The 25,117-nt window shown below is 44.3% G+C and overlaps 1 protein-coding gene across 8 annotated transcripts in view; it reads right to left on the bottom strand.

Annotated features, from left to right (window-relative positions):
- Positions 1-24,877, bottom strand: part of DAB1 (DAB adaptor protein 1) — a 1,130,661-nt gene extending 1,105,784 nt beyond the window's left edge. For 4 of the 8 annotated variants that reach the window (XM_089656558.1, XM_089656557.1, XM_089656560.1 and 1 more), the window contains exon 1: positions 24,538-24,875. The gene's annotated coding sequence lies outside the window, so the exon portion shown is untranslated. Of the gene's footprint in view, positions 1-24,537 lie in introns of all 8 variants that reach the window. The other 4 variants (XM_089656555.1, XM_089656554.1, XM_089656559.1 and 1 more) reach the window with 2 other exon arrangements.
- Positions 24,878-25,117: the final 240 nt, after the last annotated feature.

Below are 25,117 nucleotides of genomic sequence, written 5' to 3'. Positions count from 1 at the left end.
TGTTGTTGTACTGGGTGTAGACCAGGGGCGCACTGACAACTTATGGGGCCCCTGGGCAATAGGTGGTCACGGGGCCCCTGTGTCCTTGCCCATACTCAAAGCACACCCAAAAAAGCCTATAAAAGGTACCAGGGGCATTTCACGGGGCCCCCTACTAACCCCAGGCCCTCAGGCAGTGCCCGAGTGTTCGAATGGTTAGTCCGCCCCTGGTGTAGACTGTAAAGAATGTGAATATATACAATGCATCCCCTCATGTCTACAATAAAAAAAAGATACCCGGATGGAGACTTTCTCGAGCCTTCTGCTCTTGTATCGTTATAGCTTTAAGGGCCAATTTATGTTCCATGAGTTGAATAGTAACCCAATACAAGGCACAGGCAACGTGCTGCAACTCATGGTGGTAACACACACATGGCAGCCAAAATTTTGTAGCATATCCAATTTTGGGCCATATTGGTGCATTGGAAACCAATTAGTCTCAATGGGCTGCTTTAATGCAATGCACCCTAATGTGTGACACAACATGCATTAATGCACATGCATGAACATACCACATAGTGGCGTCCCGAGGCAGGTGTGGGGGGGGGTGCGTGCCGCACCGGGTGCCACCTACCGCATGGGGCCACTCCACGAAAAGGTAAGCAAGCAGACGATCCCCGCAGGATGGATCGGCTTTCTTTACAACTTACTTTTTCATGGAGCAGGTTCGGTGTCACCCCGTATAGGTTGCATGCCGACGATCCCCGCAGGATGGATTGGATCAATGGATTGGCGAGCATAATGGATTGTGATTTGGATGTGGGCAGGGAGGGTGATTGGCACAGTGGAAGGGGGCAATTACTGGAACCGATCCCCTGTTTGGCTCTCTCTGCAGCAGCTCAAATCCAGCTTCTTCTCCTCTTTCTCCTGCTGGCTTTCAGCTGCTGCAGAGAGAGCCATACAGGGGATTGGTTCCAGTAATTTCCCCCCCGCCACACCCATCACCCTCCCTGTGCACCATACGTTTCCCCCTGCTGCCCAGGCCCATGTATATAACACATCAATAATGAGACCTGAACTTTTTTTTTTATATTGTATGTACATTACTGTGTATCGTGCTGCACACAATGTGGGTTAGTTGGAATACATTGGTGCGATGCATTTGGGTGCTCAATGTGGTGCAGAGATTCTGACAGTCCAAAGCCGTAGACTTCTATTTATTTTATTACAGGTACTTACAGTATATAGTGCTGTCAATTTACACAGCTGTTTACATACAGTACATTGTTCATTCACATCAGTCCCTAACCCTCAAGGGGCGTACAATCTAAGGTCCCTAACTCACATTTATACACATACTAGGGACAATTTAGACAGGAGTCGGTTACCAACATGTCTTTGGAGCGTGGGAGGAAACCGGGGTACCTGGAGGAAACCCACACAGGCACAGGGAGAACATGCAAACTCCAGGCAGGTAGTGCCATGGTTGGGATTTGAACCGATGATGCTAGGCAGGAGTGCTAACCACTGAGCCACTGTGCTGCCCAATGACTAAGCCCTAGGGTTGGGACAAAATGCGTCAGTGGGCAAGGTTAGGGAGAAACTGAGGCTGAGGTCTTCCACCTACACTACATGTTATGCTGTCGGGAGTGCGGCGTCCAGGGGCGGACTGACCATTCAAGCACTCGGGCACTGCCCGAGGGCCCGGGGTCAGTAGGGGGCCCCATGAAATGCCCCTGGTACCTTTTTTATAGGCTTTTTTGATTGTGGGCAAGGACACAGGGGCCCCATGATCCCCTATTGCCCGGGGGCCCCATGAGTTGTCAGTCCGCCCCTGGCGGCGTCCTTACACTACATAGGTTTTGATTGATTTGATGATTGTCCTGGACTCTGGCACCTCTCATTTGTGTGGATCACAAGAGGCTATTAATGGGCACTTTCAGCAAGCAACAGAATGGGTCGCATTTGGGGTGCTGTATAAAATGAATGGCATGCACATTGCCCTGAGTTGTGGTAATCAGCTTTAAAATGCATTTTCTTTCACACTTTACTGCAATGCATGTCTAAATGGGCCCTAAATGGACCCTGTTGGTTGTCTACATCCGTGGCTCTCAACCATTTCAAGACCAAGGCCTGGTACATTGTTCCAAAAGTCTCAATGCCCGAACATTAAAAAATCAAGTTTATATGCATACAATAAAAGTAGAAAATTGCAAAATGATTTGTATAATTTGTATTGTTTGTATTTAAATGCTGGATGGCTCTTGATGGGGTTGGGGTTGGGTGTCACTATGGGGGTTGTGGAGTGGGTTAGAAGATTCTGCAGGAGCCTTGTTGGGGAGGAGGCTGGGGTGCACTGTAGGAGATTGGTGGGCACTGCGAGACACTGCTGGAGGCAGGGCTGCTGTTATAAATCACAGGGTCCCATACAGGGAACCTGGCAGAAACTGCTACCCCAAAAAACACAGTTTACTAGGGTTCTGTTAGGAATGAACACACTGAATTATTGGTACTGATTACTCATTGTGTTCATTCAGGAAAGAAAGGGGCTGAAAAATGTGACATATTTACAGGACCTTACTCCCATTATCCATCCTGGAAGATCCTGGTGTGTGCTTGCAGCTGCTAGTGGGAAGGAGGGGAGGGAATCCTGCAGCACTGAGGGGGTGGGGGCATACAGGAGGGACCTGGGCAGCAGGGGGAAACGTATGGTGCAAAGGGATGGTGATGAGTACGGTGGGGGGCAGGGGCAATAGGGGATCATGGGGCCCCTGTGTCCTTGCCCAAACTCAAAAAAGCCTATGAAAAAGGTACCAGGGGCATCTCATGGGGCCCTCTACTGACCCCGGGCCCTTGGGCAGTGCCCGAGTTTCCAAATGGTCAGTCCACCCCTGGTGGAGGGAAATTACTGCAACCGATCCCCTGTACAGCTCTTTCTGCAGCAGCTGAAGCCAACAGGAGAGAGAGGAGAAGAAGCCAACTTTCAGCTGCCACAGAGAGAGCCATACAGGGGATCAGTTTTAGTAATTGCCCTCCCGCCTTACTGATTACCCTCCTTGCCCACATCTGATTCACCCAGCTGCCTGGGTCCCCCTGCTGCCCTGGACCCCGTACAGGAGGACTGGTGGAACTCCCTTATCCATGGCCCTGGTTGGAGATTGGGAGCACTATGGATGACTGAATGCTTTGCAGCAGGGTGGAGGGCACTGTGGCAAGTTGGAGGACACCGTGGAGGCTGACAGATTTCAGGGTACCTGGGGGCACTGTAGATTTGGAGGTCACTATGGAAGCTGAGAGAAACTGTGGGAGGTTATGTGATCTGTAGATAACTGAAGGTCCTGAAAAAGAGAAACTAAAGCCCAGCAGTGGACCACAGTCTGGTGGTCAAGAATCACTGGCCTAAAAGATGAAAGTTCCCCACAATGGAAGAGCTCGTGTCTTCTACCTTTCAAGCACTGCATCCTCCATTAGAATATGTGGCATTCAACACTTCTGGGAGTCAACCATCCCTTCTTCATGAAGAGACATCACAGTACTAATTATGCTCCTAAAAACAGGCTGTCTAATGATTACCATCTGGTTTACTCACAATTCATACATCGTAAGTCCTGACAAAGTGAAGGAATCACCCCCCCCCACACACACACCTCGCAAAACATGTTGGCTATTCTGAAACAGTAAACATTTCACTCATTCATCAAGCTGTATGAACATTCGTACTAGGTGCTCCTAACCCAAAACACAAAAACCATAAGAATCTTGACACTGTCAGACGCCTGAGCCTTTCCCCAACATTTTGGTTCCAGAACAAGCTGTAGTGTAGGGGAAGGAACTACGGTATAGAGAAAGGGACATAGGAATCCAACACTACTGGAAGTCTTGAGTATCAAAAAGTCTGATGGAAGCCACAAAACAAAAGTAGGAGACACCGGATCTCCCCAATGGGGCATAGCCAACAAGAAAAATAACTTGACCAACACTGTAACCATTCTATTGTCTATGCAAAACCCCAAATTGTGACTGTAGACATACTTCTGTGCCTCAGACAACACATTGGGTCTACGGAAGCCCATGGCTAGGTAACTAGTAAAGAGATCTTCATTCTGTATCTGTATGCTAATTCAATTGCTGCACATTGTCACAGGAGGCAGCTAGGGGACACATAGGAACATGACAACCTCTCCACCTGAGAACTTCCAACCCTACCTCCGGGGCTTTAGTGACCCAGATATTAAGTGATTATACGTACTAGCATGTTGGCTCAGCAGACCATGGCTGCCTTTATTATCTACTTGGCCAATAGGAACAACCTGCCTTGTATATGAAGGCATCTGAGTACAAATAACTCATTGTAACCTCCCTGGTGGCCTCTCCTATAACAGTCTAGAAGATTTTTGAACCACAATTTTCATTTTAAGAACATTCGCTCAATTTTTTATCATTTCTGCGGTGAAATCAACATTTGTTTTTGACCACAGTAATGAGAAATTTCGAAAGAGCAGGATGGGAATTTTTTTCTTGAACTAACTAATTTCTGACATTGCATTTGGTTTTCGTTTGTTAAAAATCTTTTATTACAAAATTGAATGTTAACCATGTGAGTTCCATGAAGGATCAAGGACCTCTGAAGACATTCCTTGCTATAGCAGCCAGGAGTGTGTGCCCTTCTGTTAAGCAGACTGTTGGCTTTCAGATGGAAGTGATCACTTCCACAACCACCTCGACCTCCGTCATTTCCAGAACCACCGCAACCTCCATCATATCCACAACCACCGCAACCTCCATCATTTCCACAACCACCGCAACCTCCATCATTTCCACAACCACCTCGACCTCTATCATTTCAACAACCACCGCAACCTCCATCATTTCCACAACTACCGCAACCTCCATCATTTCCACAACCACCGCAACCTCCATCATTTCCACAACCACCTCGACCTCCATCATTTCCACAACCACCGCAAACTCCATCATTTCCACAACCACGCAGCCTCTATCATTTCCACAACCACCGCAACCTCCATCATTTCCACAACCACCGCAACCTCCATCATTTCCACAACCACCTCGACCTCCATCATTTCAACAACCACCGCAACCTCCATCATTTCCACAACTACCGCAACCTCCATCATTTCCACAACCACCGCAACCTCCATCATTTCCACAACCACCTCGACCTCCATCATTTCCACAACCACTGCAAACTCCATCATTTCCACAACCACGCAGCCTCCATCATTTCCACAACCACCGCAACCTCCATCATTTCCACAACCACCGCAACAGCGATTATTTCCTCAACCACCGCAACCTCCATTATTTCCACAACCACCGCAACCTCCATCATTTCAACAACCACCGCAACCTCCATTATTTCCACAACCACCGCAACCTCCATCATTTCAACAACCACCGCATCCTCCATCATTTCCAAAACCACCGCAAACTCCATCATTTCCACAACCACGCAGCCTCCATCATTTCCACAACCACCGCAACCTCCATCATTTCCACAACCACCGCAACAGCCATCATTTCCTCAACCACCGCAACCTCCATTATTTCCACAACCACCGCAACCTCCATCATTTCAACAACCACCGCAACCTCCATTATTTCCACAACCACCGCAACCTCCATCATTTCAACAACCACCGCATCCTCCATCATTTCCAAAACCACCGCAAACTCCATCATTTCCACAACCATGCAGCCTCCATCATTTCCGCAACCACCGCAACCTCCATCATTTCCGCAACTACCGCAACCTCCATCATTTCCACAACCACCGCAACCGCCATCATTTGCACAACCACCTCAACCTCCATAATTTCAACAACCATCACAACCTCCATCATTTCCACAACCACTGCAACCTCCATCATATCCACAACCACCGCAACCTCCATCATTTCCACAACCACCGCAACCTCCAACATTTCCACAACCACCACATCCTCCATCATTTCCACAACCACTGCAACATGCCACCTACCATGTGACCACGCCGCCATTTATCTCCAGTTCCAGTGGCCTACCTGCTGGCCCAGGGCAGCCATGGTGGGTGTTACTGTGTAGTCGGAAAGTGCTCAGTGAACGTCTGTTTGCTGATCCACTCTCTGGTGAATGAACTAGGAAGTGATGTGTAATAATTACTTCCAATTCCCAAACTATCATTCCCTGGGAGCGCTGGATCTGTACTCCATTGGGGGGAGTGGAGTACAAGGGAGACATCTGGGGTCTAACAGACCCCTGATGTCTTCATAAAGAGAACCTGTCTCAAGGTATATGCTATCCCATAAGGGGCTTTTGGCAATAAAGTTATTTTTTTTTTAAAGTTTGAAAAGTTTAAAGTGATAAATAAAATTAAAAAAAGTTAAACCCCCCCTACCTACGGACAAAAATGGTGATTGTCCTGCACATGTTACATATCACTGAACACCTGGGGTGAGAGAAACAATTCAAGGGCCGTTATTTATGGCTTCCTCTAAACGGATGACCTGTAGGGGCTTTTAAAGAGTTGCCTATTGGAAATATAGGGTGCCGTTTCGCTGGCACCCACAATTTTAAAGCGGTAGCAAACCCGGACGCAAATATTTATTATATTGCAGCTTACAAATTCTTACATGTGATGGCTGCATTTGTTTTCTTTTTACGCTTTCTTTCTTCTATTCTGGTGATCCAGCCAGTAAGTTTGTTATTTTTTAGTCGTGCAGACTCCACCTCCGCAACATCGCCAAAATCCGCACGTTCCTAACTCCAGAAACCACTAAACAGCTCATCCACTCCCTCATCATATCACGACTCGACTACTGCAACTCCCTCCTCACTGGCCTGCCTCGCCGCTGGCTATCCCCGCTTCAGCCCATCCTGAATACGGCTGCCAGACTCATTCACCTTTCCAACCGCTCCATCTCCGCCACCCCCCTCTGCCAATCCCTCCACTGGCTCCACCCCCCTCTGCCAATCCCTCCACTGGCTTCCGATTGCACAACGGATCAAATTCAAAATCCTAACACTGACGTACAAAGCTGTCCATCATACTGCCCCGAACTACATCACTGACCTAATATCCAAGTACCGCCCAGCACACACACTCTGCTCCTCACAAGACCTCCTTCTCTCTAGTTCCCTGGTCTCCTCCTCCCATGCCCGCCTCCAGGACTTCTCCAGGGTATCACCCATCCTCTGGAACTCCCTTCCCCAACCCATCAGATTATCACCTACTCTCCTCTCCTTTAGGTGCACCCTGAAAACCCATCTCTTCAGGGAAGCCTACCCCACCCCCTGCTAACCTGCCGACCTCCTCCACTCTTCCTACCACTCCATCCCCCACAGCTATCTCCTCCTGTGCCACCATCCCCTCCCTCCTAGATTGTAAGCTCCAAGGAGCAGGGCCCTCGTTCCCCTCATGTTTTGCATTGTATTGGTATTGTTCTGTCACATGTTCTGTCCCCCTTTGTAATGTACAGCGCTGAGCGAACTATCGGCGCTTTATAAATACTGTATAATAATAATAATAATTAAAAAGCACAAACTATCCCGCAGATGTAGCAGTTATAGGCAAAGCATTTACCACTGACAAGGGTGCTTACAATGATCAGATTTTATTTATTTGGCTTCAGTTTTTTTAATGTAAATCTTTTGGGGGGGGGGGGGCGCTCTAATACAGTAGGCGTTTTACTGGCCAGATCACCATGTGAAAACAGAGGGGAAAAAAGCCTGAAAAAGAAAATGAATGCAGCCACCACATCTAATGATTGGTAAGCTCCAACATTTTGCATTTGCAGCTTTGGGTTTAACTCATTAGGAATTTGCACTCGCAGCTCTTTACCAATTACAAGAAACATTCATTTCTAATATTTTGGAACACTTTATCAGATTGACCCCCTACCCATGCAGCCACCACATCTAATGATTGGAAAGCTGCAATATATTACTGTAGCACTACCCCCTCAGGAGTTGCTGAAGTTTTGGGTTCCCCTATAGTCCTACACAGCCAAGCAACACGCATTTTCCATTCAGACTTGCATCCAGGAGACAGTGACCAGTCCCGGAGCTTGTTTTTTGGATTTTATTAGAGAAATTAGAACTTGGATGGGGTAAGGGGTGTATAGGATGCCCAAGGGTAATGGCAACTGCTGGGTTGGTGGCTTCTCTGAGGCCTTCTGCTGGGCCTCTCCTTCCCTACTATATAGGTGGTCATTGCTCTGGGGGCCAGTGAAGCCTCAATCCTCCTTCCAAGACCCTCTGCCTATAGGTGAGCCCTTCTCCATCTGGGCCCCCTCACAGGCTCCTGCTCTTCAGCCTTCCACTTCCTCTCCATCTTCCACCTAAACTCTCCTGCTGCTGAACAGGCTCTGTCACTCTGAAGGGCTGTCCTGGCCCCCTGCCAAGCCTCCTGTTGGGGATTGGCCAGAATCCCTTGAGAGTGAGGACTAGCCACTCCTTACGCACTGCTTCTAGAACATTCTCCAAAGTTCTAGTGCAGGGGGAAATCTCAGAGAGCCAGTCTGCAGAGCCTCTCAGCTCTGATTCACATTTGACCCTGCTAGCTATCACACCCAAGCTGCTACTCAGCCCTCCTCACAAAAGATTGAAATGTTAGCTCCCCGTAGCTGACTAGGAGGGTGCTGCATTACATTTTTGGGTTTATTTTATTTATTTATTTATTTATTTCAGGTACTTATATAGCACTGTCAATTTACGCAGCACTTTACATATATATTGTACATTCACATCAGTCCTTAACCCTCAAGGAGCGTACAATCTAAGGTCCCTAACTTACATTCATACATACACATACTAGGGACAATTTAGACAGGAGCCAATTAACCTACCAGCATGTCTTTGGAGTGTGGGAGGAAACCGGAGTGCCCGGAGGAAACCCACGCAGGCACAGGGAGAACATGCAAGCTCCAGGCAGGTGGTGCCGTGGTTGGGATTCAAACCCTAGTACTGCCAGGCGGGAGTGCTAACCATTTAGCCACTGTGTCTTAAGGCTTGACATATGGGGTATCTATTTACTCGGCACAACTGCATTATTTATATTTTACCCAAAAAATGGAGTACTATATTACTAAAATTAACTTTGGTTTATTTTTTTTATCAAAAATAAGGGTTTTATAAACTGTTGAGCTATTGCCATGTGGCATAAAAAATGTAATCACCAGGCTTTCAGAAAATATTTAACGTTTAGGGGTTTTAATTAGTCTTCAGGCATAAAATGTGCATTTAAACATGTATAAAAATATTACTCTGGGACTATCTTGGCCAAACGAAAATTAAATTTAATAATTAAAATGTGAAAAAATTAAATTTTGAACTGCTTTCCAATTACATTTGGCAAAGCCGTTGAATGTACTGACAATGTACTGACAAATTTTTGTACAATTTGTCCCATGAATTGTACTGACGAACACTCAGCATTTGATAGATCAATTGGTACAAAAAAAGTGACGTAAAAAATATAAAAGAATACTAAAAAAATATGGACTGTTCCAGTCCCAGCCTTTCCATTGCCATACAAATGGATAGAAAACCTTTGAAGACATTAAAGTAACTGGCAACATTGTATCAAATGGTTTAATGTAATCCCGTTATTTGCCCATAAACTCCGACCCGCGTCATTCATCGGGGTGGTGATGGAATTTTTAAATATGTGTATATCACCTAACCCCAAAAACCCCTCAAAAAGTCACGCTTTCTCCCCAGAAAGCAACACAGTATTATAACCTTTTTGAAATTATATAAACAAATTCAAATAGATGAATATAATAATAAAGTTCAAAAATAGAGTATAATAAAAAAATTCAAAAATGAAAAAATAAATAAAAAAGTAAATAAAAAAGTCCAATGCAAAGTGTCCCAAAATGTCCCGATACAAACAAAAATAGTGTCAAACAGAAATGGTGTCCGAAAATTGTCCAAATATCCAAATTTTATTCATCCAATCAGAAGAAATTCCCTTTCATCCCGTAATACCTCAAAAAAAAGACAAATACAGAAATCTAGTGCATTACCTTTATAATATATTCTCTCCGTGCAAAAACAAAACACAAAAACACAAAAATGTGCAAACACTATATATGTGTAACTCTTCCGTGCACATGTGAAAGAACTGTGACCACTCAGTGAACACTGCAACACTGTGTATCCACCAACACCAATAGTATTAAATACTATTACCCTCTGTATCCATATACCAGCATCCAAATGAGATCTTCTAAATGCTCCAATGAAATTATTCCAAGGTCCTCAAAAGACAAGAAGGGTCTCAAGGCTCATATTCAAGGTGTAATAAAAAGATTTAGTAAGAACTTACATTAAAATTTCATTATTCCGGCTTCCAACATGCTTCCTATGTGAGTCCTATCAAACAAATGCGATATGCCATGTGTTGACAACCCACAAAATGGCCGCGGCGACACTTCCGGTCTGCGTGCGTGCGTCACTACGTCACACCCTTAACGCGTTTCGTCACTTCCGGACTTCGTCTGAACAGACGAAGTCCGGAAGTGACGAAACGCGTTAAGGGTGTGACGAAGTGACGCACGCACGCAGACCGGAAGTGTCGCCGCGGCCATTTTGTGGGTTGTCAACACATGGCATATCGCATTTGTTTGATAGGACTCACATAGGAAGCATGTTGGAAGCCGGAATAATGAAATTTTAATGTAAGTTCTTATTAAATCTTTTTATTACACCTTGAATATGAGCCTTGAGACCCTTCTTGTCTTTTGAGGACCTTGGAATAATTTCATTGGAGCATTTAGAAGATCTCATTTGGATGCTGGTATATGGATACAGAGGGTAATAGTATTTAATACTATTGGTGTTGGTGGATACACAGTGTTGCAGTGTTCACTGAGTGGTCACAGTTCTTTCACATGTGCACGGAAGAGATACACATATATAGTGTTTGCACATTTTTGTGTTTTTGTGTTTTGTTTTTGCACGGAGAGAATATATTATAAAGGTAATGCACTAGATTTCTGTATTTGTCTTTTTTTTTGAGGTATTACGGGATGAAAGGGAATTTCTTCTGATTGGATGAATAAAATTTGGATATTTGGACAATTTTCGGACACCATTTCTGTTTGACACTATTTTTGTTTGTATCGGGACATTTTGGGACACTTTGCATTGGACTTTTTTATTTACTTTTTTATTTATTTTTTCATTTTTGAATTTTTTTATTATACTCTATTTTTGAACTTTATTATTATATTCATCTATTTGAATTTGTTTATATAATTTCAAAAAGGTTATAATACTGGTGATGGAATTGTTACCTCTTCTTAGAGATTGTAAAGATTTTTAGAAGCCATCATCCCGTCTTTAGTCGTAACCGGCAGTGACTGCAGCAGCTGCTGTTTTAATGGCCCTCTCCGATCGTACAAAATTACGCTCTCTCTCGAGAATATGATGGCGTGCAAATTTCACAAAAACAACATCGCGGGATATGGGAGACTCATCGAGCGGAGTCAGTGAATCTCTCATAAAAGGAATCATCGCTTTCCGTGAAAGATGGTCTAAATCCAATCCCTAAAATTCAGATTTTTTCATAAAGTCATGTTCCAAGTCTGCAGGATGCATTATAATAATCCCTGGTGATCCTGCCATGAAGTTCCTTGTCCAGGCACTTCCTGTTATAGGGTGACAATGTTCTGTCCCTGTGTTCCAACTATGCTCCTGTGTTGTCACCCAGTCACAAAGGAAACTACAAGTGGCCATTCCAACGCACATTACACAGGCATGGTCCACTGTTGTCACCATCAGGAAATCTGTCCTGAGAAATGCCATGCAGCCATTGCTGGAGTATATGTAGATGGGAAGTGTCTGCTAAGATGATGAGAAGATCAGCAACATTCAAATAGTGAAAAAAATGTGCAAACAAGTATTTTATTTAACCACTTCCCTTCCGGCCCATGTATATAAACAGCGGGACGGTGGCAGTGCAGGAGCGGGTGGCCTCCACCAGGGGCGAACTGACAACTCATGGGGCCCCCAGGCAATAGGGGATCATGGGGCCCCTGTGTCCTTGCCCAAACTCAAAAAAGCCTATGAAAAAAGTACCAGGGGCATCTCATGGGGCCCCCTACTGACCCCGGGCCCTCGGGCAGTGCCCGAGTTTCCAAATGGTCAGTCCGCCCCTGGCCCTAACAGTAGAACAGGTGGATAAGCATACGCATTTCAGGGGACATACACCCTTCTTCAGAGCTTTGAAGAAGGGTGTGCACCCCCCGAAACGCGTTGGATTATTCATCTGTTCTTCCCCACATGGATGAAAAATATATTTGAAATATATTTTAAAAATATTCTTCCCAAATATATTGACATATATTTGAAATGCTGCAATTTTTGCCGTATTCAATATATTTCAATAAATAAATATATATATGAGCATCCTATGGTTGTAAGAAGGGTAGGGGTGTTATTTTCGCCTAGCTGTGACACCAACAAGTAAGGGCCCGAAACCCATCAAAAAGGTATTCATTTTTTTTTAAATCTTAGATTGTGTAACAGGAAGGGGATGGGAACCAAAATGTAATGTTCTAAAGAGGATGAAGGTCCACTTCAAGTTCTGGGTCAAGTGAACAAATGCCATGGCAGGTAATATCGGAATATTCATTGTTCGAATGAAGCTCAGCAACACCCATAATGCAGGTTCATGACCTATTGCTTGGATCAAGTCATGTGACCCAAAACCAACCCCTCCGCCCTCCCCCATTTTCTTCTTATTATGTTTTGTTAGGGGTCTCATTCAATTACAGCCAATGCATTCAGGGGTTCAAAGGAATGAGTCCTTTACCGTCTACCCCAACACATTCTGTGGGATTACTCCATGAAGTCCAGCATTCACTTCTCTCCAAATGACTCCTTAGCCTTGATGAAGGGAGTCCATTGTGACCCTCAAAGGTGTTGGATATAACTAAAGTATCAGTGGGCTGGTATTATTCCCCTCAGCTCCTCTATCTCCCCTAGTGGAGGGGGGTGGCGGGATGGCACAGGATGGTTCTCCATCTAAAAGGGGGGGTTGTGGGTCCCTGGGGGTGTGTGTTGGGGGGCTGGAAGTGTTCGATGGGGTGGGTGGTGTCAGGGGTTGGTTCTTGGAGGGTTAGGTTAGTCCCAGTGGACTATTTTCCATCCATGGTCCATTCTTGAATGTTCTCCCTCTTGAATTCTCTGAGGGGTGGTGTCCTCTGTCATGTAGGATTGTCATATCTCCGATGGTTTATTACTGTTTATGGTGCATAATAACATTCATTTGCGGTTAGCCAATTAGGTGTGCAGCCTTTTTTCTTCCTTCTCTTGTTTTTTGTCAGTTGATCAGGTAGCACCCTTTCAGATACTCTGGTGGCACCTCATTTTTCAGATATTGTGTGTGGACTCCCCAGCATTTCCAATTCCCCCTTCCCTCATTTTTTAGATCAAGTAAACCAATGCCATGGCAGGTAATGTCGGAATATTCATTGTTCGAATGAAGCTCAGCAACACCCATAATGCAGGTTCATGACCTATTGCTTGGATCAAGTCATGTGACCCAAAACCAACCCCCTCCGCCCTCCCCCATTTTCTTCTTATTATGTTTTGTTAGGGGTCTCATTCAATTACAGCCAATGCATTCAGGGGTTCAAAGGAATGAGTCCTTTACCGTCTACCCCCAACACATTCTGTGGGATTACTCCATGAAGTCCAGCATTCACTTCTCTCCAAATGACTCCTTGGCCCTGATGAAGGGAGTCCATTGTGTTGGATATAACTAAGCACACCACAAAATAAAGCAGATTTTTTTTTTTGGGGGGGGGGGGATTTTCGAAAAACGTGTCTGATGTTTTCCTCACCACATTCCAGCATGTAACAGCTCAGGTAAGACACCACCCTTCTTGATGCATCTTAGTAGCTTAAAGTAAGGTTGCCACCTCATCCCTTTAAACCCAAACACATATGAATGACACGGGTTCTGAGGCTAATTTAATGCAGATAAGGCACTAGGTGAGTTTAATTACCACCTTAATCAGACACAGAACCTGTGTAATTAACCGGTTCCCACCCGACCTGTGGCCGAATGGCGGCCAGCAAAAACACTCACCTTTCCGGGTGGACGCCATATGGCGTCCTTTCGGGCATGCGCAGTTTGCGCGCCTGCAGAGCCGTGTACCTTGGACATGGCCGATGACAGATCTGAGTACCAGCCCCATTGCCGGTACCATGTGACCTGCTGTGACCAATCACAGCAGGTCACATGACAGTTGTATACAATGGATGGCTTCATTCATGCCATCCATTGTATACTAGTGTGTCTAGATGTGAATGGTCACAGCGATCACATGCACAAGCTGGGCCAATCACAGTCCAGCTGTGTCATGTGATGAGCCGTGGCTAAATCACAACTAAGCACAAAAAAAAAAAACCCCGAATGAATCGATGTCATTCAGGTAAATGCTTGATTATAGCAAAGTAATTCTTTGCTATAAGCAAATTGTGTAAAAAAAAAAAAAAATACTGATCACTTCCCCAAAGTAGTACAATGTTACTATGGTAGTTAATTATGAAAAAAAAATCTTTAAAAATAGAAACAAATGTAAAAAAAAATAAAAAAAATAACATTTTTTTTTAAAATTATATATATATTTTTTTATACTGTCACCAGTCAGTGTCCCTGATCACCGCCATGCCAGTTATATGATGACGCTGTACTGCACTGGTGACAGTATGTAAAAAAAATTGTAAAAATAATCGTTTTAATTTTTCATTTTACGAAAAATTATGACAAAAAAAATACAACTTCAAAAAACTCGCCATGCCTCTTATGAAGTACGTCGGACTGTCTACTTTGCAAAAAGGGGTAATTTGGGGATATCTGTACTATTCTGACATTTGGGGGATATCTGTCCTGTTCTGACATTTGGGGGATATCTGTCCTCTCCTGACATTTGGGGGATATCTGTACTGTCCTGACATTTGGGGGATATCTGTACTGTCCTGACATTTGGGGGATATCTGTACTGTTCTGACATTTGGGGGGATATCTGTACTGTCCTGACATTTGGGGGATATCTGTACTGTCCTGACATTTGGGGATATCTGTCCTGTTCTGACATTTGGGGGATATCTGTTCTGACATTTGGGGGATATCTGTACTGTTCTGACATTTGGGGGGATATCTGTACTGTCCTGACATTTGGGGGATATCTGTACTGTTCTGACATTTGGGGGGTATCTGTACTGTTCTGACATTTGGGGGATATCTGTACTGACCTGACATTTGGGGGATATCTGTACTGTTCTGACATTTGGGGGATATCTGTACTGTCCTGACATTTGGGGGGATATCTGTACTGTCCTGACATTTGGGGGATATCTGTACTGTCCTGACATTTGGGGGATATCTGTCCTGTCCTGACATTTGGGGGATATCTGTACCGTCCTGACATTCTTGGACCTCAAGAAATTAGATTGGCCGGCAGTACTTCAGGATTGATCAATATTCAGATCTATACCATAGTTTGTGAACTCTATAACTTTCCTACAAACTAAATAATACATCCTAATTTGGGTTATTTTCACCAAAGACATGTAGCAGAATACATCTCGGCCTAAATTTATGAAGAACAATTATTTATTTGCAAACTTTTATAACAGAAACAAAGAAAAACGTGTTTTTTTAAAAAAAACTTTTGGTATTTTTTTGTTAATTTAGCAAAAAATAAAAACCCCCGCGGTGATTAAATACCACCAAAAGAAAGCTCTAGTTGTGTGAAGAAAATGATAAAATTTTAGTTTGGGTACAGTGTTGTATGACCGCGCAATTGTCATTCACAGTGTGAGAGCGCTGAAACGTGAAAAATGGCCTGGGCAAGAAGGGGGTAAAAGTGCCCGGTATGGATGAGGTTAATATGTGTTCGGGTTTAAATGGATGAGGTGGCAACCCTAGCTTACAGTGAATCATTTTATGGAAGTACTTTGCCTGTTCTGGGCTCTGTGGGTGCTTCCTGGCATTAGATACTCCATTGCTTTTAATCCAACAATCCTTTGTCCTCAGCTTGGTCACAGCTTGCACAGTACAGGTCATCTTTGAGGATCCATATCCAATCCAATTCAGCTCAATGGCCCAGCTCAGGTTAATACGGGTTTTACTTTGGGTAGAGTGTGGATGGGGGTCATAAAACCTATCCCAGACCAGGACAAGAAGTAAAAGCAATCTTTCTAGCGGGGATCCAGATAGCAGATACGTTCTGGTCATTGCTCTCTCTATTCATAACTAAAATGTAAAAAAAGTGTTCCTAGTTGGGCCTAAATACTATAATGGCATTACCGTTTGTCAATCAGTTTTGTTACAATCAATAATATATTCTCACATCAATGAATGAAGTGCTATTAAGGGAACCATAGAAACAGATGACATGACTCTCAGTTGACACTCAAGCTAACAATCTGCTGCATATCCTCTCTGCTCCTCCCCCACCTGACTCCTGCTTTCCAATATCTGATGTGGGGTCTATTTTACTTCCACTAAATACCCAGTAAGACACGCTCTGTCACTCTAGGGAAGCCTTTCCCAATTCTTAACATGGAGGAATCCTTGGAATAACGTTCAGGTCTCAGGGAACCCCTGATTATAATTACCATATCCACAGCTCATGGCACCTTGGCGTGAACAGTAAGATGATTTGGTTGTACTTCCTTATATCAACGGTCAATGAAATCTTCTATATATAAATGGTCAGCGGAGACAGGCTCTCTTAGATTGGTAGTCAGCGGGAGAAGGGTCCCATTATTCTGGTGATCAGTGGGAAGAATGCTCCTTACATTGGTGATCAGTGGGAAGAATGTTCCTTACATTGGGGGTCAGTGGGAAGAATGCTCCTTACATTGGTGGTCAGTGGGAAGAATGCTCCTTACATTGGTGATCAGTGGGAAGAATGCTCCTTACATTGGTGATCAGTGGGAAGAATGTCCCTTACATTGGTGGCGATTGGGAAGAATGTCCCTTACATTGGTGATCAGTGGGAAGAATGTTCCTTACATTGGTGATCAGTGGGAAGAATGCCCCTTACATTGGTGGTCAGTTGGAAGAATGTTCCTTACATTGGTGATCAGTGGGAAGAATGTCCCTTACATTGGTGATCAGTGGGAAGAATGTTCCTTACATTGGTGATCAGTGGGAAGAATGCCCCTTACATTGGGGGTCAGTGGGAAGAATGTCCCTTACATTGGTGATCAGTGGGAAGAATGTCCCTTACATTGGTGATCAGTGGGAAGAATGTCCCTTACATTGGTGATCAGTGGGAAGAATGCCCCTTACATTGGGGGTCAGTGGGAAGAATGTCCCTTACATTGGTGATCAGTGGGAAGAATGTCCCTTACATTGGTGATCAGTGGGAAGAATGTCCCTTACATTGGTGATCAGTGGGAAGAATGTTCCTTACATTGGTGATCAGTCGGAAGAATGTCCCTTACATTGGTGATCAGTCGGAAGAATGCCCCTTACATTGGTGATCAGTGGGAAGAATGTTCCTTACATTGGTGATCAGTGGGAAGAATGTTCCTTACATTGGTGATCAGTGGGAAGAATGTCCCTCATATTGGAGGTTAATGGAAAGAATGTCCCTCATATTGTTGGTCAGCGGGAAGAATGTCCCTTACATTGGTGATCAGTGAGAATACTCCCTACATTGATGGTCAGTGCGAAGAATGATCCCTACATAAGTGGCCATTGGGAAGAATGTCCCTTACATTGGTGATCAGTGGGAAGAATGTCCCTTACATTGGGGGTCAGTGGGAAGAATGTCCCTTACATTGGTGGTCAGTGGGAAGAATGCCCCTTACATTGGTGATCAGTGGGAAGAATGCTCCTTACATTGGTGATCAGTGGGAAGAATGCCCCTTACATTGGTGATCAGTGGGAAGAATGCCCCTTACATTGGGGACTTTGGGAAGAATGTCCCTTACCTTGGTGGACATTGGAAAGAATGTCCCTTACATTGGTGGCATTGGGAAGAATTTCCCTTATTTTGGTGGTCGGTGGAAAGAATGCTCCCTAACACTGGTGGTCAGTGGAAAGTCAATTCCTCAGATTGGTGGTCCATTGCATCGGTAAGAGGCAGAAAATTGTGATTTCTAAAGAAACTCCTAGTAGCCTGAAGAAGAAACATAGGGTTCCACAGAACACTGGTTGAAAAAGTCTTATCTAGGGTAATATAGCGCGACTATCATTCATTCAAAATGGCAGCTCCTCTATCTTTTTACATAGTACCCATATTTCAAAATGTGTTTTTGAAATACAATCCAGAATGGTAATATTATTAATAAAATAGACAATTTGCAGAACTCAAATTTGAAGCATTTTAAACTCACAATATTAAAAACTGCCAGTATCTGCTATATTACACACTGTTCATGCTCACTCAGTCACTATGTTATTCATTGTTTGTATTCTGCAAAAAACCTGGTTGATCCTCCTGTTTTCCCTCTTTGTCTGTGTCCCCACTGCAGCCTGAGATTGTGTAGACAAGCCATTGTCACATCTACTGAGCATGCTCCAGTTTCAGCTCCCTTCTATGCTCTTCACATGTGGACGTATACACCGGGATAAATGACAGCCCACTCCCTCCCTCCTTCTCCATGTCCATTAAACAGCTAAACGCAATGGATGCGGGATATTACATGTTGATTGATGGAGGCTTCACCTCCCTTTAATTCTAAGCATGTATAAACCATAGACCAGGCTGAAGGGGTGTGAAACATGGTGGTAGAACCTTCCTCTGTATAGTGTACACCATGTTTTGCACAAAAATAATGAAGGTTTCGAAGCCTGTTTTTTTTTTGTTTTTTGAACATGTGACTGGCAGTAGAGGACTAGAAGCTCCTCCCACTCAAGTTTCCCTGCAGATGAGCTGGGAAAGAGCTGGATCACATGACAGCTGTAAATTGATTATGGAAAAAACAACTTAGATTTTTTTTTTAAATGAAATTAAATACAGTGCCAGCATCCATATATATGAAGAGAAAGGGGTAATGTATATTAAACATTGTGTGTATAGTATCACTTTAACTGGTAGGTAACTTGTAACTGTTGACTAAGCGCCTGATTTATTCATAAACATACTATTTAACTAACTCCTGATATTGAGGTAAAATCAGGAAAAAAAAGTTGGTAGTACAACCATGTAAGTGGCCATGACCTGACAAGCCCCACCCCTGAGGAGCATTTTTTTTTTTCAATTGTGCTATTATGTTACCAGTGTTAGAGAGGCTCCTCCTACTTACCATGGCTTCCTATTGCAGAGAATTGAAAAGAGTTCCAGCAGAGACATGTATGTACTACAGAGGTGTTATGATATGTGTAACATCAAGCACAGTATTACAAGGCCTTTAATAATTGGTATCCAACAATATCCTTCTATGACCTGCAAGTACCAGCCATACATGGCACAAGTATAAAGTCCTGAAAGGATGTTTAGTTGTCGCGTCCAGAGAAAACCCTGTTCAAGCTCCAAATCACGTTTCCAGAGCTTACACAGGTCCATAGCAGGGGCGGAGTGACAACTCATGGGGCCCCCCGGGCTATATCATGGGGCCCCTGAGTCCTCACCCACACTCGAACTACACCCAAAAAAGCCTATGAAAGGTACCAGGGGCATCTCATGGGGCCCCTTACTGACCCTTACTGCCCAAGTTTCCAAATGGTCAGTCCGCCCTTGGTCCATAGACTCCCTTTCTGGCCCCCAGGGACAGTGCAGGCCCAATAAAGACCAATGACATGCTCATAACATAATGGAGAAGCTTAGATGCAAGGAAAGGTGAGTGCATGATCACCTCTGTGAGAGGCCTCAGATGGAAGCTGCATCCCTGAGGCTCAGCCCGACTGTTTCAGAATCAATTTGCATCACCAAAGTCAAAGAATGCCATCTTCCACCTGAAGCTTCTCACGCAAGTATTTTGTTTTTTTTTTTTGTCAGATCCCCTTTGCAAGGAGGAATCAAAATCAGCCACTTTCTCTTCTCCCTCTGCCACTTTGTTGAATTATTCACCGCTCCTCTTGTGGCTGTGTGAATATTGCCTTCAGAAAAACCCCTACAGCTCAATAAAATTTACATTTTGCAGTCTGCCTTCTTCCACGGCTCTCTGTGAACCATCGACAGCGCGAAATATCCATGACAAGATATTATGGGAGAGCCGGGCATAAGAAGAGCTTATTTCTCACGGCGATTGGGGTTGGAGGCTGCACCTGCAAGACGCCTGTACGCCGATTAGGAACCTCACTCCACATTCCAGGCATCTTAAAAACATCTTGGACATTGGACAGAAAGATCCCCAAGGGCCTGCCTCTTCAAATTGTCTATTTATGTGAAACAAGAGCAGCTGAGAGAGGGGATGACAATTCCAGAAAAAGCATGAGGTCTGGTACATATCAGCTTCATAGACAGTGGGGGATGAAGTCACCAAAGAGCCCCCCATACAAGAGCAATTTCTGGGTTCCCACAATCAACTACTGCCAGATAGATAGATAGATAGATAGATAGATAGATAGATAGATAGATAGATAGATAGATAGATAAAATGGATAGGGGATGAAGTCACCAAAGTGCCCACGTGCAAAAACCATTTTTGGGCCTCCCTCCAATCAACTACTACCTTAGATAGATAGGATGAATGGATGGGTGGATGGAAGAAAGGAAGGATGGAAGGAAGAAAGGAAGGATGGATGGATGGAAGATGAAGTCACCAAACTGCCCCCGTATAAGAATAATTTCTGGGTTCCCACAATCAACTACTGCCAGATATATAGATAGATAAAATGGATGGGGGATGAAGTCACCAAAGTGCCCAGGTGCAAAAACCATTTTTGGGCCTCCCCCAATCAACTGCTACCTTAGATAGATAGGATGGGTGGATGGATGGACGAAAGGAAGGATGGAAGGAAGAAAGGAAGGATGGATGTATGGAAGATGAAGTCACCAAAGTGCCCCTGTATAAGAACAATTTTTTTGTCCTCCACAATCAACTACTGTCTTAGATAGATAGGATGAATGGATGGGTGGATGGATGGGTGGCTGGATGGAAGAAATGGACAGATGGACAGATGGGTTGTTGATTAATTCACCAAAGTGTCCCCATGCAAGAAACATTTTTTGGTCCCCCAGAATCAACGACTGCCTTAGATAGATAGGATGAATGGATGGGTGGATAGATGGATGGAAGAAATGGATGATGGATGGATGGACAGATGGATTGGAGATTAATTCACAAAAGTACCCCCATGCAAGAACAATTTTTGGGTCCCTCAGAATCAACAACTGCCTTATAGATAGGATGGATGGGTGGATAGATGGATGGAAGAAATGGATGATGGATGGACAGATGGATTGGAGATTAATTCACCAAAGTGCCCCCATGCAAGGAAATTTTTTGGGTCCCTCAGAATCAATGACTGCCTTAGATAGATAGGATGAATGGATGGGTGGATAGATGGATGGATGGATGGATGGATGGATGGATGGAAGAAATGGATGATGGATGGATGGACGTATGGATTGGAGATTAATTCACAAAAGTACCCCCATGCAAGAACAATTTTTGGGTCCCTCAGAATCAACAACTGCCTTAGATAGGATGGATGGATGGATGGATGGAAGAAAGAAAAGAGGGATGGATGGAAATGAATTCCCCCCCCCCTGTACAAGAACAAATTGTGGGTCCCCCACAATCAACTAATGCCTCAGATAGGTAGGATGAATGGATGGGTGGATGGATGGAAGCAAGGATGGACGGATGGAAGAAAGAAAGGGAGGATGGATGGATACAGATGAAGTGCCCCCCCCTCCCCCCGTACAAGAACAAATTGTGGGTCCCCCACAATCAACTACTGCCTTAGATAGATAGGATGAATGGATGGATATATAGATGGATGGATAACTAAAGCTCTCATGGCTCATAATAAACAACTGGCATCAAGCAGAAAACACTTCACTTCCAGTCTAAATACCTGGTACCAAGTGGTGGACAAAGTGATGAGCATGACATCTAGTACAAATGAGCCCCATAAACAGTGGGGGATGAAGTGTCCCAGTGCAAGAACAATTTGTGGGTCCCTACAATCAACTATTGTTGTAGACATATAGGATGAATAGATGGCTGGATGGATGGAAGAAAGAATGGATGGATGGATGGATGGACAGCCAAAGCTCTCTCTTGATTCATAATATTCAACTGGCATCAAGCAGAAAACCCTTCACTTTCTGTCTAAATACAAGTCTCCTACAAAGTGGGGGACAAAGTCACCAAAGGGCTCCTACCTAAATGTTTGGGCCCACCACAGTCAACTATTGTCCGGGTACAAACACATATTCGCTGTGGACAGGCAGTATGAACTTTCTCATGATTCACACTATTCAATCGGAGGCAAACACATCCTTTGCTTCCAGTCCGAATGGTGTCAAGCAGAAGTGGGAGATCTGTCCTACATATCTCACACTGGCCTGACCCACATCTTGTATTAATGGGCCCCTAAGTCCCAGAGAGTCCTTGTGCAGCAGCACAGTCTGCTCAAGAACCACGCACGCCCTTGCTGATACATGCTCTCCAGAATTTGCTCGAGAGGTATTTTAAAAGTTTGGCCAACCCTTCTATTTTTGCCAAACACATGGCTTGTTCCAAAGCCTTAAAAAAAATTCCATCTTTCTGAATATATATCGAAGAATTACTCTGAGCCTGTGTTTCCCCACGTCTCCTGCTGAGCCCAAATGCAACACTAAAACAAAATAATCAACCATATCGTGGAGGAGAATGAAAGGAATGGATATTGCTCCCTAGTCTTGGATCCCTGAGTGGCTCCTCTACAGCCGTATTGGCTCGTGGTCTTGGCTGTGGCTCCAAAGACCCGTTTAATAGGGCTGTTTTAATAACAAGCCAGCTCTGGCAATAAAACAATATTTATACGAGGGCTAAAGTTACGACCCATGGAACCCAACAAGAAAAAAACGTTTTCAAGACCAGGCTCCTGTCTTTTGCTGCCGCCAAGGCACTACAAGCCCCAGTGTTGGCACGCCGGGGCTTGCAGTTGGCATACCATGGCTTGTAGTTGGCATACTGGGGCTTGAGGTTGCCCATCATCGTCCTGAAGATGCGCGTAAGATTAAAACAAATATTTTGCAAGAGCAGGAGCTTGGCAGCGTACGAGAAAAATTAAGAGGCAATCGAAAGCACGCAAAATGCTGGCGTTGAAGAGAAAGCCAACACCAGCCAAGCTCAAGACACTTTAAAAAGAGAGCAAATGAAATAATAAGCCCAAAAAAAAAAGGATCTTTTTTTTTCGAGGCTTGTTCTCTGGTGCTTCTTCTTCGGTGACAGGAGGAACAGGGAGAAAAATTGCAAATCACAACCATTTTTTCCCTGACATGTGCTTGCCGATGTGAGCCTTTGCAGTTCCATCTGGCTAAGACAGGGGTTTTGAAAGCTACTTCACCTCTCCCGGCTTTCATACATTTTCTAATACAATATTACTTGCGGTACATACATCACCGTGGCCGAGAAGACAGCAATTAGATGAAGGATCTGGGCTGGCGATAGCCGAGCACAAATCCATCTCCTCCATGCAAACCTATTCGGAGGACAGTCTACTTAATTACGTGCTGTCAGTGGGAAAAAAAAAAAAAGGGGGCTCTGGGATTTTCAAGCACGGTTCTGCAGCGTGGAAAGGGGGGCTAAGCTGCCTCGTCTTCTCTTCTATCTCCATGATCCGGTACCTGTAGCTAAACCTAAGAACCTCCAACCTTTAAATATTCATTCTTTTAATAACGGTTGGCTCCAACGTGTAGCAAGTTAGCCTTTAAATCCATACTGGCACAAGTAATGGGGTTTTTTTTTTCCCAGCACCAGGGAGACTCCCTTTGCTCTTCAAAAAAAAAAAAAAAATACAGTATATATACGGAAGTCACCAATGCGATGTACCAAGGAACATTTTTAATTAATACATAGGAAGCCAATAAAATGCATCAAGAACAGAGTACACTATCTGAACCCAAATTAGCTCCATCCCTTATTCCAGTCACATATGTAGACAGATGCATTAGAAGGATGATATTCAAGCTTGTGCTGGTCGAACGAAGAAGGGGGGGGGGGGGTTACATTTAATTGAGAGTGGACAGTGCAGAGGGGAGGAGGGTGGGGGGGGGGGTACGGCATTGGGGATTTAAATAAATAAAAGTTTTTCCTGTGACATTTCAATGGCAGAATGCAATGTGACATTCAGAAGGATTAATGGGTCTCCTCTCTGAGGATAGACTCAGTTTGGATATAGGTGATTGATTTAAGACCCCCCGTGCTTCTGCAAACTCTCCAGTGATAGGGGTCCCCCCCCCCTTTTTTTTTTTCTTATGCATCAAATATGTTAAAATAAAAAAAAATAATAATAATAATAATAATAATAATAAATCCCCTGCACTCTTTTTTTTTTTCAATGCAGGAATGCCATCAACTCCCCCCCCCCTTTGCTGTATCAACCACCTCCACCATCATGACTGCAATCAGGATGCCTTCCCTTACCTTATAGAGGATGCAATGCTGTGATCAGGGTCCAGTCCTCTTGTTGCATCAGTTGAAGCTTTTTTTTTTTCTCCCCCCCTTTTTTTTTTTTCAGTGAAGATTTTTAAGGATCCAAGCCTGCGTCCACCCTGTAGGTTCCTGAAAGCCAAGAGCAGGAGAAGCCGGGCATCCCCCTCCAACAGTAGAAAATCCTATAGCAGTTTCGGTCCAGTGAGAGCAGCAGCAGCAGCAGCAAGCAGCAGCAGCAGCAGAGGCACCTCAATCACAGCATCAGCATCAGAGGCTGTACCGGCTCCTCTGCAGGCCACATCTCTCATTGCTTCTACATCACTACCGCATTCCTGCTAATAGAGCCGCCCCGCCAAGATGCTGCTACTTCTGCTGCTTTGCCTCTGTGCAGCCAAAAGGCAGCAGCAATGTTCCCCTGAGGAGGGGGTCCTGGCATCCAGCACAGGCAAGGGCAAGCTGGCAGAATTTTTTTTTTTTTTTTTTATAATTTTTCCCAATGAGGGTAAATATATCCAGCTGGTTTGGATAACACGATTCTAAGCCTCCTGTACTCCCATTGTCAAAGAGGGGG

Source organism: Staurois parvus, unplaced genomic scaffold (assembly GCF_062004578.1).
Source record: "Staurois parvus isolate SC_StPar_1 unplaced genomic scaffold, SC_StPar_1.0 ptg000917l, whole genome shotgun sequence".
Taxonomy (NCBI): Eukaryota; Metazoa; Chordata; class Amphibia; order Anura; family Ranidae; genus Staurois; species Staurois parvus.
This window is presented reverse-complemented; position numbering and strand designations above follow the sequence as displayed.